Genomic DNA, 15,080 nt, shown 5'->3' with positions numbered 1-15,080 from the left:
GGTGAAATGCAGAGCTAGAGCCAAAATATGGAAGGGGGGAAGTTAGGGAAGTCAGCAGACAGAAGAGACTGCTGTTGCTCTCAGAAACAATGCTGCTGAATTGCTCAAGGCTTATGTGCCATGGGGTTCCTTACCTTTTACATGAAGAGTTAAATGCTCTTTCCTACATTCAGTGAATTATCATCTGTAAAAGGAAATAATATTTCCTTTTGACTGACCCTTATGGTTACAAATTAGTAATGAAAATTTTCTGATAAAGTCCATCTGAATAAGAAATTCCACATACTAAAGAAAAATCTCATAGGCCAACATTATTATATAGTATATTAAGTAATAGAGAAGTCTGTGTACCTTGATTGGGTAACAGATGAAATCTGAATAGTGCCTAATACAACCTAATTAATTGTTCAGAATTTATGAGACTCATCATAATTTAATTAACAATATAAATATTAAAAAACATTTTCCAATAAAATTTTATAATTGTAATAAGGCACTCCACTACATGAATTATGGAGTATTAATTCACAACCAGTTGTGTTGAAACTGGGTATGAATGAATAGATCATAATTCACAACTTGTCATGTCCTAGTGCTGAAAATAAAAATGCAGGCAAAATAAAGTGGAATAATACCTTGCAGAGACAAATTAGCTAAAATTCAAGTTATTAATATAATTTATTGTTCCAGCTCTTTATTAACCAGCTTCTCACATGTTACATGATGCCTAATCTCATAGTCCTGACACATGGAAAATGTCTTCTTCAGCAGACAGTGATGTGATGGTGATGACTTCAGAGATCTTGCCAGAAACACTAGTAGAGATGCTCAGATTGCACCAGCCAAGAGCTTGGCTGATTAGTTTAATGAGAAGCTTTTTCTAGTGAAAGGACTCCAAAACAATGGATCTTAACAAGTAATTAGGCTGAGTGACATGTTTTCATAAATTCAAATCATAAATCCATTTGTCAAAACTACAATTTATCCAGAATGCTTCAGGAATCATAGTTGAACCATACTTAAAAGGGTGCAAAGAACCCAGAAAAATCAAAATGTCTTTACTGAAAGGTTTGGGTTTGTTTTTTTTTCATTTCAAACTGATGCTTACTTTGAATTTGTGAACAATTTTTAAAGCTTAAATATTTTCATTTGTTCTGTGAGCCAGAACATCAGTTATTTCCTAGTTCTGCCAAGAAAATGGAGGGTTTGCTCTTACATGTTTAAAACACTCAATATGCAGAAGGCTTCCAGATCTCAACTTGTGTGAATTTTAGGGATACTGGAATTTGAATCAAGATCAGTCTTGGAAATCAGCCATCCACTTTTGGAATAGCTGATATTAAGCTCGATCTAACTAAAGATAAAATATAGAGATCCAGCCAGTTTCACTGAAGTTCTTCTCAGTGTGCATCCCTTCTCTATGTGCAAGATGGAATGTTGGAATACTGTAAATCCAACACAGAAATTAAGAGGAATTTGAGCTTTACTCTAGCTACCGCTGAGTGCAACCAAAGTATAAGGAGTCTATCTCTGCTCCACATGGGCCACAAGAGATACTCTTTTTCAAATAACAGACTGTTTGCACAATGCTCATGTGTCCCAAGCATTTGCACTGATGACAAATAACTGAATATGTATCCATCCTCCAGTGAACTGCATTTTAGCCACATGAAGAGGGCATTTCCTTTTGTATTATAGAGGAGGGTGTTAGGGCCCCTGGAAAAGAAATCAGACTGCAAGGAGATTCAGCTGCCTGCAACCTGCCTTCTACACTTCTGAAGAGTCCTAAAAGGGCCACATAGAATGAGCAGGGGGTCAAACATCATTTTGTCTCAGACCAGTCCAATCACGACCCACAGACTTTGACAGAAAATGCCACAGACCGTTTCCCTAAGACATGCTTCTTGCTGCTGGAAAGCTGAGTATTGCCCTTCCTCTCCAGTGCAAGCTAGTTCTTATGTCATTTCCCAGTGACCTGCTCCGCTTCTCTGTGCAAGTCTCTGAAATAGCTGGCACTGATAACATTTACAGACAGCTGTGTGTCTACTATAATTAAACCTGTATCACCCACTCCAAGCAAAGAGCTTGATGCAAGCTAGAAAACTTACAGGAATGGATTACATTAGTTCAGCAATCACTCAGTTCTTGCTCAAACTTATCTGATGTATGAGAAGAGAGAACAAGAGGACAGGATGCTATTTCTCAGCATTGGCTCTTTGTATTATTAGGGTGGCTGCACATCAAGGGTGAAATCTTGGCCCTTGCAAAATTAGTGGGAAATTTGCCATTGAGTTCAGTGGAGCCAGGATTTCACCCTGGGTGAGCACAGTTCCCATATGTGCTTCCATAATGAAAATTAGGAATGATTTGTCTAGTAGCATATGGAATCCATTTATGCATTATGAATAAGATTATTATTTAAAATGGAAGATAAATGTAAATTAACTATTATATTCATGCATGCCTTGCGCACATCAAATATAGAACATGGGAATGTGAATCCATTGCATTATCTTCTTTTTATCTGTTTTAGGTAAGAGCTTAAAAAGTCTGTTGGAGGACAGACTTACAGGACAGAGCAAAGGTAACTAGCGATCTGTCAAATTCTTTGCTAAGTTTTATAATGACACAAGCCAGGTTGCCTGGGTTCTGGATTTCCTGCTGCCTGTCAGTTCAAATGGATCTTTAATGTTGTTTTAATGGCAGGTTTTCTGTTTGTGAACTAATTTTGCTATTAAAAGAAATATATTTGAAGGAATATGAATGGAGAAAAAGCCAAAAAAGGGAATTTCATCCCTCATGGCTCTGTACTGCCTGACCTTTCCCACCAGAAAAATTGTTCTGCTTCTTTGGAAACATGGCTCAGTGCCATCCCCACTGCAGACATGGTTTCAAACCGCCTTGGAGTTGTGCCACTAGGAACCTCTGGCTTATTATACAGGACGGATGTCAGACAAACTGGCTGAGGTGTGGTTGGGTTTTATGGACTTCCAATTTGAAAGTTATGCTATACATAATGTGATTAGATCTGACTGGAATGTTATTCCTTATTTTCTTTTATTGAAGTTTAATTGTTTCCTTATTTCACTGTCATCTCTCCATTTGACTAACACTTGTGTATCTCTGGTAAGATGTAATACTCAGCCTGGCTTTGTCTTTATACACTACCGCTCTGTGGACCCTTTTATGTTTGCTCAAAGAAAGAGAGAAATTATTCAAAAAGCAAAATCATTTTTAGATCTCAGTTCTGAAGTTTTTGCAGAAAACCTGCCTGCAGCAAATGTTTTACCTGAAGGAGGATAACATAAGCCATCAATCATACAAACTGACCTCATTCTTACTAAAAGGCATACATAGCTTAGGTGGCCATCGCATTAATTTTTTAGCCCCCCATTGTTCATTCTGATCTGCACACGTCCCATAGAGCTCTGTTTCCTTTGAATAGGTACAGCAACCACACAGTTGCATCAAAATAAAAGACAGGGACCTTCATTCACATGGTATTTATGTTGGGATCAAAATTGCAACCATTTAAATATTTTATATTGGTCATACTCCAATCTAGCAAAGCAATTTGGCTAAACAAGCTTCTGAGGTGAATGAATTACTTCTGTGTGTTTTGGTGCCAGGAACATGTTATGAAAACAAAATATGTAACATTTACAGATTTTCACAATTTTTAAGGTCGGAATGAGTGACTGATTGTAATGCCTTTGCCTAACTGAACTGCCAGTTTGTCTCATGTGCTCTTCTTATTTGTAGTGATCAGCTGGACATACCATTACATGGCATGGTTCGTCTCAGCCCTCTGCCTCTTGTGAAGTCAGGTCTGCACCTGCCGTTACTATTTAATCTTTATGTATGTCCTGTTCTAGTCCACCTTAAGTTAATAGCTTGCAAGGATTACTGACAGGTGATTGCCAATGGAAAACTTTTTGGTTTGGTCTAGAACATACTGCCCACACTTCCAAACCCCTCAAATAATGAGAAGCCCACAGTCTTTGGGGTTACACAACTAATCTTCAACTCTAAAGTTTATTCATCTAAACTTGGGAGCTTTTTTTACAAGGGAAATCAGAGAAACTCATAATGAGGATGAACATTTTTATTCCTCCTAGCCCAGTGTGTCTCTTAGGCATACATGTACTTGGTTATTTTTTTGGAAGAGGTGGGGGCTGACTGGCTCAACAGCTGTAAATAAGGGAGCCTTTCCTGAAGTGGAGAAGAAGAAAGTTGATCAGATGCTGTAGCACTAGTTTCTAGAATTAATAAAAAAATCCAAGGATGCCATTTTCTTTTATAAGAAAATAACTTGAAAAAGCCAATATATGTCTAAACAGCTTCATACAAATGTCAGGTTTACAGTGCCACTCAAACAGTTGGGCTGTCCTTGACTGTGTCTTCTTAAGGAAGCCAGTGCAGAGTTGTGGGCAGGGGAGAGATAACATGTTTTAGGTCTATTCATATTTTTTGTTTTCAGTGCAAAGATTTTTCTCTTCTGTAGCACTGTAGAGGCAAAAACGTAGGCATTTAAGAGTGAAGTTTTACGCTTATGTGATAATTTAGCCTACTTAGTTACATATCATATGTAAAATGCACTTTATTAGAGGTGTTTCTATAAAAGACTGCAGTGTTTCTCATATTTGCTGAAGGAATGAGGTTTATGACACACAGCTGAACTCATCTGGTACTCTCCAGTAGGAGGCAGGGGTCCACGTGCACTCAATCAAAATCATTTTAATAAATCATAGCCAAAGGGAGTGGGAGAAGAGGGCAGGACAGACAGGAAATAGGCATGTTAACATTCATTTGAAATGATTGTTACTGATTAAGCATCCTGCTGGCTCTCCTACTTTGTTGGATAGTAAAACAAGGTCACAGAGCACTGGGGAAAAAAGCAGTGATATGAGAATCATTGACATCATAGGCAAGGAGTGAAGAGAATGGCAAGGACTGTATATGAGCCCAGTTTTTGCTAGTGCTGACAGTGGGTTTTCAAAACAAAGCTTTGCAGCCTTTTATATAAACACCTCTAATAAAGTGAGCAGTCATAGTTGGGAAGTAAAAATGTCTTTGCTGGGACTATGAGGTTCCAAGTACCTATGGTCTGTAGCACAGTGCAAAATTGCTATGAAGTCATGTATTTGTTAGAATAAATGTTGTTTTCTATCCAAACCTCCAGTGACATTATAACAAGGTTTTACTGTTTCTGCTGTCACTTTGCACTGAAATACTTAGACCAGTGAAGAAAGGCAGAGCTGAGGAGAAGAGGACAAGTAGGGAACTCCAGAGATGTTGTGTAAGTTCATTTTTGGTGGCAGAGAAAAAAAAATTCAATTCAATGACTGGACAAAGTGGGGAAAATGTATATTGAAATGTAAACTGTAAAGACCTGCCACAGCCTTGACTGCACTAGTAGGCTTTAATTCCCCCCCACCTGGGGCCTCCACACAACACTGCCCGCAGAGTCAGAAGCCTCATTTAAGCTCAGGCCTGGGCACACACTCTTTGCATGTGAGGTACATCACAGGTGTACTTTGTCCCACACCTACACCTGAATTGTTGCTTGACTTTCCCAGGCTGACATTCAACTTGACTTGTTATTTTGCTTTTGCCGTTGGTCATCACTAGTCTACCAATAGGACCTGTTATTGTCACCACCCTGCTGTGCTTTCCTTGTTCAGGTGCTGTATGTATTTGCCCTGTCAGTAAAGTCATTGCCTGGTTTCTGTTCTGACCATCCTTGGCTTCTTCCTCTCTGGGGGAGTAACTGGCTCTCACTGCAATACAGAAGGGGGAGTTCTCTTTGGGGAATGCATCTTGGAGGAGAACCAGTAAAGGAGTGCTACACATCCAAGAAGAGGAAGGAAAAGAACTGCGTTTCCCACTCTACTTCACTTCTTCCAATACCTATTTAGAGACAGAAAGATCTTCCTCGGAAGGATGTGAAATGCATTTCATGAATTTCTGAAAGGAAGGCAAAGGCAATTGTAGACTCTTGCAGTCTGCATATTGCTGGCAGTCATGCAAAAAAGTTGCTGGCAAACTGCATGGGAAAGCAAGCAGTAAATACATGCCAAGAAGTAAAAATAAAAATAATGATGTTTTAGACTTACTCAGTTTCCATAGTATCAGAAATTTTAGCCAACAAGACATCATTACGAACCTGAGGTAGGATCTCCAGTTGCTTATCAGCTTTTTTACCCGGCCCCTGTCATTCTGTAACTACCTACACCTAGACAAAACTTAAAATAAAACCCCTAAACCCCCAATTACACAGACACCCCTGGTTTGAGGTCCATTGCTCTCATAGAAGGACGTGAATAGTCAGGAAGATGTCAAAAACTGAATCTTCATAACTTATGTTTAACTAAAATCTAAAGGACACCACATACAATCTGGGAAGGAGTCTTGAACTTGACAGTACTCATAGTCCTGCAGCTATATTGTTATGTTGAACACGCTGACCTTAAGTGAGCATTAGGAGATCCTCATAGCTTATTATAAATGAGCAAAAATGAAGCCCAGAAGATAGAAGTGGTAAGAGAGCTCGAGCTCTTCCAGCTCAAGCAGAGGCTTTACTTTTCTAAGTGATGGTAGAATAGAAATGGAGAAAAATTCAGATCACCTCTTAAGACTGAAAAAGAAAACAAAAAGGATATTGCTTGTGTCATTCAGCACAAGTCAGGTCAGTAGAATTCTCTTCCCATGAGATGTGAAATGGCTGCACAACTCCTCTGAATTAGTTTCTATAGCATCTGGGAGCTGTTCTGAGGCTTACTTGCCTGAGGGTTGTCGCTTGGTCTGTGGATCTCCACTGGCATGGAAATACTGGTCATGTCTCTCCTGGCCTGTCCTGATTCCAAACATCCTTTTCTACATTCAAGTGACACTTTGTTCCATTCCATTTATTTTGTAAAAGCCAAAAGCTCTGACCAGGATGTAGGAGGATTCTTTATTTTGATCCTTCTCAGATCTTAGTACACAGCCCACAGGAAAGAAAGAGCTGAAATTACTTGTTTGCTTCTTTTATTAATAATAATGAAGTTCACAGCTGTTGATCTGTCAGTCATTTTCCCCTTTAAATGTCAACTTACATCTGAGGTTACTAAAAAAGCAGTATCTGAGTGAGATTCAAAATAAAAAATAAAAAATGTTTAACAGACAGTCCTGATGTATTCCCAGACACCTTAAAGAAGTTTTTTCCTCTCTCCCCAGACGATTTTCCTTCATTGCTGTTCTCACTGTCACCTGGCATTACAAACATAAATCACATTTTCTTTTCCACAGAAGCTAAAGAAGCTTGGTTGAAAAGATACAGCTTCTAAAGCCAGCACTTCCAAGATATACACAGTCTATGTATTAAGAGTGCACGTATTCAAAGCAAGGACTAAGGTAAATGGCAATCCCAGGGAGACCCTTCTGCTCCTGGTTAGGGCTCACTTTTCCTACAAAGATAAATAATCCAAAATTTATTGGCCTCTTTATGATTGTTCTGATTGATATTTATTGCAAGAGAATATTGCACTGAGTGCACACTCTGTTAAGCACTACAATTTAGACTATAAAGTAGAAAACTAAGATTTAAATAGCCAAGATGCGTGTGTTTCAAACAAGCATACTGGAATGATGTTCTAGCATGTTCTGTCCCCTGCAGCCAAATTAACTGGTGTTTTGAAATAATGAAGGTTCCTGGTAATTCCTGTGTAAATTCTTAACTTCTACAAAACATCTGAAACATGGATCCATTATAAAGGTGTTGTACTGAGGTCTCCAATTCATGTTCACATGCCAGGAATATAATTTTTTTCTTGAATGGGCTCACAGTAGATTTGTCACTCTGCTCAGTTCGTCTCAAACTGAGAACCTTGTCCATGCAGTTTCTCATGAGCTGAGGTCGTTGTGAGGTTTAGGACTTACCACAAAATTGTTTGGGTTTGTGCTTTCAATTTACTGTATAGTGATTTTAGTACTTTAATATCAGACTATCTCAATACAGTTGCAAGCATTCCCACTCTAATAATTCCATCAGCCATATATTGCCTTTTCCTATTTCTCATAAAACGATTACATTTACATGCTACCAGTTCATTAAGAGCACTCACAATAGGAAGAGATTAGGGGGATAAACTGATACAACGAATGAAATGACAATGAAATCATTCCCTCACAGCACTGCATTTTTAGCAAAGTTTTGTTCTGTGCTGAGACAAAACCACAGCTGTCAAAAACATGGCATCTAAACCCCTTAACAGATTTAAAAATACCATCTGCAGGCAATGCAGTGCAGATAAACAGATGTCGCGGAAGTACAAAGCCCAGACAAAATGGCTTGACAGTTTTAAGGTTAATATGTCTGAAAAAAATAACATATGTTTCTCTGATGAAGAGACTGCGAAATGTAACAATTGCTAATGTTTGTAAACAGCTACTGAATGCAAACACACAGTTAATACCTGATTTCAGTATTGTTTTGAGTTTCCTTAAGATCATTAAGTAGATCAATTAGAGAGGACTACAAGTTCAGCATCTTTCTGTGCAGCATTAGTTGTTTAGTTTAACTGGAGAAGGTCTCTGTACTATCTTTAATCTGCTTGTGGTTTTTTTCTTCTCCTGTCCAAGAACTCTCATTAAAGTGAACTCTTCTGAAATATGCAACACTGACTAGTTTAGTCCCACTTACTAATGGTCTTGGATTGATTCTTAATTAGTTGCAGTTTTGGTCAGAATCCCATTACAATAGCTGAGTTCTCCAACAGGAAAGGAGAAGTCTGGTGTTCTGCCGTGAGCTGCTGAGACTGGGGGTGAGCTTGCACCCACAATGGCAGCTTTGCAAAATGCAGTGAGATTCAAATCACGCTCTGTGTCCTGGTTTGAACACAAACCTTCGTATGGTAATTTATCCTCCATCTATAAAATATGAAGAAGAAAGGCATCCAGATGCTGTTAGAAAAATTGCATTCTTCCAGTACTCTTCTAGTCTATTCTTAAGGAAAAAGGATAGTAATTCAGAAGCATATGAATCCTTTTTAATAAATCACTAGGGTTTTTTTCTGTATAATTTTATTTGCTGTATATTTTCTAACCTTCTGTTTATATTCTAGAAAGCCTCTGGGAAGCTAAAGATTATATTTTCATGGGGTTTTTTTCAAATGAATATTTGTTATGAACTGAAGCATATTTTTGTTTACAAAGGGAACCAGTGTCATTGCGCAGCTACTGCTTTATGATTTGAGTTTAATTATAGGAAAGTGAAGTATCAAGCAAACATGCTCTTCTAAAGCACTATCTGGAGCAAGTGTCCCTGTTGTTAGGGGACAGTGATGTCACGTGAGCAGCTTTTGTATTCAGCAGTAATAATTCACTGCCTGCATGGGGGATTGATCCTAGCTATGGTATCCCCAAAGGAGCCTCCACTAGGAATAGGCTCACATACTTTGATCTGTAGATTAACATGAGCAGGATCACAAGCCTTTGTCTCTTGTAAACATCATATGTCCCTAAATTTGTATCCAGCAAAAGGCTGAGTCTTGTGTTTATTTGGGTAATGAATTGCAGTAATTAATGCACACATTGATTCCTCTACTGACTCTCCCCTAAAGGCCATTTCCATTTTTAATTTATAGAAAATGCATACGATTCCTTTAATCAGAGCATAGCCTGCAATCTAAAACAAGCACTCACACAAAAAAAAAAATAGTAAGCGAAAGCGAGATTACTGAGCAGAATAAAGGTAGGAATTTAGGTACACAGAAGTTGTATTCAGCATTGTATCAAAAGACAGCTACATAGCAATAAATGTGAGAATATGCATTTGTAATTTTCAGGGCAGGTACAACCCCATAATCAGAGAAGCACAAATCCTACATTTTCATTGATCAGATTTTCACTTACTTCAGTAAGGGCTCAGTTTGGTCCTTAACATATGAACATATATTTCTGTCATATATTTCTATTACAAGTACGTTCCGATGCTGTCTTTCTTTCAGCCTTTTATAGCTTTTGCATTAAAAAAGACTCTACCATTTATTATACATTCTTGAGGGGGGAAGATAAAAAAAACAAGGTGTGCTTCTTTTCTGAATAATGAATATTTCTTATTTGCTACGTGCCAAAACTGTACTCAGCATTGTACAAGGTGTGAAATGCAAACAGCCTTTCCCTGTCAGTCCTTCAGCCCAAAAGCAGTTTCTAGCATTCTAAACATTACCCTCATCTTAAACTGGACCATTCACAAACAACACAGCTTCAGAAAAAAGCAAAAAATAAAGTGCAAACCAAATAACACAGTTCAGAAATAAAATGAAAAAAAAAAACCCAACAAAATAAATTATATTAGAATTTTTTGTTTCATTCCTGCAGTACTTTCAGTCACTACGATTATCTGTTTTCCTTACATGGGAAATGTCTACTTTGTATATATAAAATTTCCATATACATATTGAAATGTGTGTAAAATATGCCTGGGGAAGTATGAAAATACAGCATTATAAATACACAGCAAGGCAGATGAGGCTCTGCTGAGGAATGCAATCTAATATTTTTCTGAAATGTACAGGTAATATAAATTAGAAAATACCCCACGGTATGTATGCAGCATAAAGGACACAAAAAAGAAAGACTGATTTGGAAGCACACACAAACTAAAGAAATACCTGATTAACCTTTCACTGACTCCTGGGCCACGTGATGCAAAGCTTGCCTTCCTCCTAGAGTGATGGCTTTAGAAGAAGATGTTAAATTTAACCTCTGGCGCAATGATAAATTGACAATAAAAAATTCAATGGCTTGGTAATTACCAATCACTTTGGACATCGGCAACATTTTTCAGTTCTGTCAGTGCTCATTGGCACAAAAGCTTCAGCTGAAATTCTCTCGATCTCCCTCTTTTTAACTTTGTTTTCATGATGCAGATTAAATCTGCCACCCTATTACTGATTCATTTTCCTAATTTTTCATGTCTGCACCATGCCCCAGCTGCACTAGGCTGATAATTGTGGAGCCCAGCCCTGATGATTAACATCAGAAGAATTAATTATGCCTGCCATTAAAATTCCAGGTTGCACATGGTGATCAAGAAAAATTAAGTTTCTCTAGGCCTCTAAATCATTTCACCTTTGAGGAGAATGATAGTGCCTCGACAGCTAAACTGCAGCCTGCGTTCCAGAAAAGGTCTAAGCCACACACCCTTTGTGTAATTCACTAAATGCCTTCCTAGTTATTCTCACTGGTTTATTCCACTTGCTAAAAAGATTTACTGCTCTCCAAATAAAGACAACTAAAGAATCTATCTGAATGCTTGATTCCAATATAAAACACCATTTTCTCCTCCTTTTTGAGACTCTTTGAGAAGTTATCTGTTGTATTAATTTCCAGATAAAAGCATGACACAGAATGAAAGACCTAGGCATGGAACTAGTTTCACAGAATTAGTAGATAATTTACTTTCATCCCAGTTACAAACTGAACGGAAATTATTATTTTAGTACCAGGTAAAGAAAATGATATTTCTCAGAAATAAATGGATAATGAAACAAAAACAGATTCCTAAGATCTTTAGGCTAAGTAGTAATGAGTAAGGAAAAGCCTGTTGACTGACTTGTTTTGAAAATGATTTTTTCATGGGAAACTCAAAATGTATTTGGTCTAGCCTAAGGTATGACATTTACTGGAGCCATAAAGATTAAGATGATATGCATTTATCATGTTCTTTCTCTACACTACGTTTGTTTTTAAATTACCATAATCATGTATATTACTGGCTCATCTTTAGAAGACTGATAAGGAGACATAAATGCTGAACGAATGTAAATATCTAATATCAAATGGAACATGTCACAAAGACTATGCATAAACTCGCATTGTATCTGCTATCCTTGTTATGTATAGGCAGTACCACCATAGCAAAACTATTTCGATGTGGATGTTTCTGTTAGCTTTTATAGATGACAGGTTTCTAGACTAAATTTAACAGAATCAGACCAAAGTGCACCACAGGAGCAATTATCTTCCCCTATCAAATACGTTATAAAATGGGAGGACTCAGTGTATTTAGAGATTAAGTTCTATGGGAAGTCATGTGCCTGGTGAAATAAGAGAAAGACCCTTCAATTTAAAACTTAAATCCTTGAGTTTAACGTGAACATCACTACTATATCTCAAGGATATTGTATTCTATATAAAATAGGCCATTTAGAACTTGTGAGGACTTTATTGCAGTGCCTCACAAATGACAACTAGCATAGTATTCATGATTAAATGAACATTTATTGTATTTGCAACAGTATTCCAGGAATGCCATAAAATGAAGCATGAAGTCATCCATTTAAACATTTTTAAAACATGTCTTACCTGAAAGCATTGGAAGTATCTCCTTACAAGAGTTCTGGCTAAATCCAAAACTTTTTTGTTTTTCCCCCCAGGACAAAAGGGATAACGAACCAAGATTTTTGGCAAATCATAGCTGTCTCCCCACAGAGTCAAGAATATACTCAAACACATTGTGAAAAGCCCAAGAAATGGGTGAGAGAAGTCTGAATATACTTACAGTCTTGTCCATTTCTAACATTCGTGAAGAGAGAGCACATGAAGTCCTAAAACGGGAAGACATAAAAAGCAACACAATGAAATGGGATTAAAACATTGGTGTAAAATTATGTCTAGCATTCTCTGAATTAGACTAGTATTCAAAACCATAAATCCTAAAAAGATTAATCACAGATTTACTTTTAAGACTTCAAAACCACCCAAATCTAACAGTAACAGGATGAAAATTAACTGTATGGATTTTTGATACATTTGAAACTTAGTGCAAATATATTTACTATGTACATATATAAATGCTGTATCAGAATCACAATCAGCACAGCATGAACTCTAGGAGAAGATTATCTTCATTGACTCCGGTCTTGAGAATGCCAAAAAATAATTTATCTTGAAAGGTTATTCTGGGATTAAGCTTTAGACCAGGGAAGACAGGGATTAATATGTTCCATTTCCCCTAAAATAACCAAGACCCTTTGTTCAGTTTATTCTGACTAGTTCACAGATGACTCTTGCTCCTGCCTATGTGCGTATAGCACTTTATCTACTAGTCAGCTGAAGTACAGCAGATGTTAAAGAGTACAAGAGTACAACAGCATTAGCATCATCTCAAATCACAGAGTTTAATACCCAGTCCAAATCTAGGCTCACTCATTTATGGGAACGTTGAACATGATGTTTGACTAATTATTATAGTGATCAGACACAAAACTTCAGGGTCTTGTATAAACTATTTTGGATCTAAGAGATTTATTTGGAATCTCTACGTTTTGGCTAATGTTAATTTCTACTCAAAACATAACACAGCACAAGGAGAAAAAATATACTGTATGAAGGGAAGGGAAAATCACAGAAAAACTGATTGCAGAAAGAATTTTACATAAGTACAGAAACACTTCTGTTGTCATCTGAAATCAGAGAAAACTCTGTCAGAGCACTGACAGGATGTTAATTCTTTCAGCCTGCCGGACAGCAAGCTACAAGAAGTGATGCTGCTTCTTGTCAAAAGAGGGAATACAACCTGGCTTGCAAAGCCCCTGTAATACTTTGATGGTTAGGACAATCAGCTCTATATAACAGAAATAAGCCATACCCCATTTCCAGATAACTTCAGGCAAATTTAAATTGAGATTTAGTTATCAAAGGTCAGTGGCTCTGTATGAAACGTATTAAAGAGGTCTTTGCCATTTTAACAAATACAATTCCAGACTTTAGTTGCTCAGCCTTTTTTTTTTTATTATTCCCCTGAAAAAAGAAATTATCCCATTCCTCCTGGGTAAACACCATTTATCATAAAACCAAACCAAACATTTTGCATTGTCATTGATGGTCATCTTCTGCTATGCTTTATCCTGATTTACTTCGATTGTTCATTCCAATTGCGTGGTTGGTGAAGTAGGTTACCACCAGACATCAGTAGAATAAGGCCTTTAATCTTCTGTTGGTAATTCCAGCACCACAGCTGACTGAAAGCCTCTGCACCTGCCATGCAGGTTTGCTACTTTTTTTTTCTACAGTATCACATTACAAGCTCATATTAGATGTATAATGTGCTCACCTTTGGCACGAAAATAATTCCAACATCTATTATATGTGCATTTGCATTAAGGACAACGAGGCCTTCAGCCTAATCTCTTGTGCACTTTTTTCTTGTGATCTTTTTGGCATGAGTACTGTTCATTGGTTTGAGTATCCACTTGAATATTGCCTATTAACAGACTTCAGTGTTATTTATTATATATCGCATTAATATGAAATTACAAAACACGGGGGGTCTTTACAGAAAGAGTTCACTTTCCAAGCCACAATGACTGGCAATAACAGACCAATAAAGGAATACAAATAAGTAATGAGACTGAATTTGTCAGTATCTTATAAAGTTTTCATAGCCATCACAAAGCCAAAACCAAAACTGAAAGTTTTGGGAATACTGTACAAGCATTCCTTTCAAGCAGAATAAGAATCATGTCTGTCATTTTCTGTTACACATACATTTATACAGCAAGAGAGGCCTCTACTAGTGATATTTCTTTGGTGATATATTCCTCCCTTCTATGTTCTCTAAGTATTTCTTCATCTCCCAAATCTGTATTTTTCCCATACTGCCAATGTGAGACTCATGTCATCTCCTAGTTTTCAAAAACAGTGCTAGCAACACATGAAGGTGTGAAAGGATGCACAGCATAGCACAGCACATAGTTAATTTTGGGTTGCCACCTGGTCCCTGAATTCCTGAAGCCAGACATAGGCTGCTGTGTTTCATGGTAACTGGTACTGCACCTACCATTGGCGCTGTATTAGCTGAAGAGTTCCAGAGGAAAGCACACCATATGATCATTAACTTTGCCCCACAGCTTCGCCTGTCAGACTGGAAGCAAACTGGTAATCCTAGACTCTTCTGCATCAGTCACATATCTCAAAGCAGTTGATGTCCCTCTATCCCCACATACAAATCAGGTGTACCTCTCATGTACTAAAGTGAAATAGAGGAGCATGACTGATTTCATCATTTTTCCTGTCAATTTGCCGTACTTACA

General features: G+C 37.5%; 1 protein-coding gene and 1 long non-coding RNA gene across 2 annotated transcripts in view; one reads left to right on the top strand and one right to left on the bottom strand.

The window, feature by feature from the left end:
• Positions 1 to 15,080, top strand: part of MTX2 (metaxin 2) — a 420,264-nt gene that overhangs the window by 306,120 nt on the left and 99,064 nt on the right. The gene's annotated exons all lie outside the window — the stretch shown is intronic.
• LOC133224361 (uncharacterized) lies at positions 7,013 to 10,702 on the bottom strand. The gene is made up of 2 exons (XR_009728841.1): positions 10,656 to 10,702; positions 7,013 to 8,910 (listed from the first exon to the last, which is right to left on the bottom strand). It is a non-coding gene; the product is annotated as an uncharacterized LOC133224361 (long non-coding RNA).

Source organism: Neopsephotus bourkii, unplaced genomic scaffold (genome assembly GCF_033783945.1).
Source record: "Neopsephotus bourkii isolate Nb327-2 ecotype Australia unplaced genomic scaffold, CSIRO-AGI_Nbou_v1 NB_196, whole genome shotgun sequence".
Taxonomy (NCBI): domain Eukaryota; kingdom Metazoa; phylum Chordata; class Aves; order Psittaciformes; family Psittacidae; genus Neopsephotus; species Neopsephotus bourkii.
The sequence above is the reverse complement of the archived record's forward strand: the minus strand, read 5'-3'. Positions and strand labels throughout refer to the sequence as shown.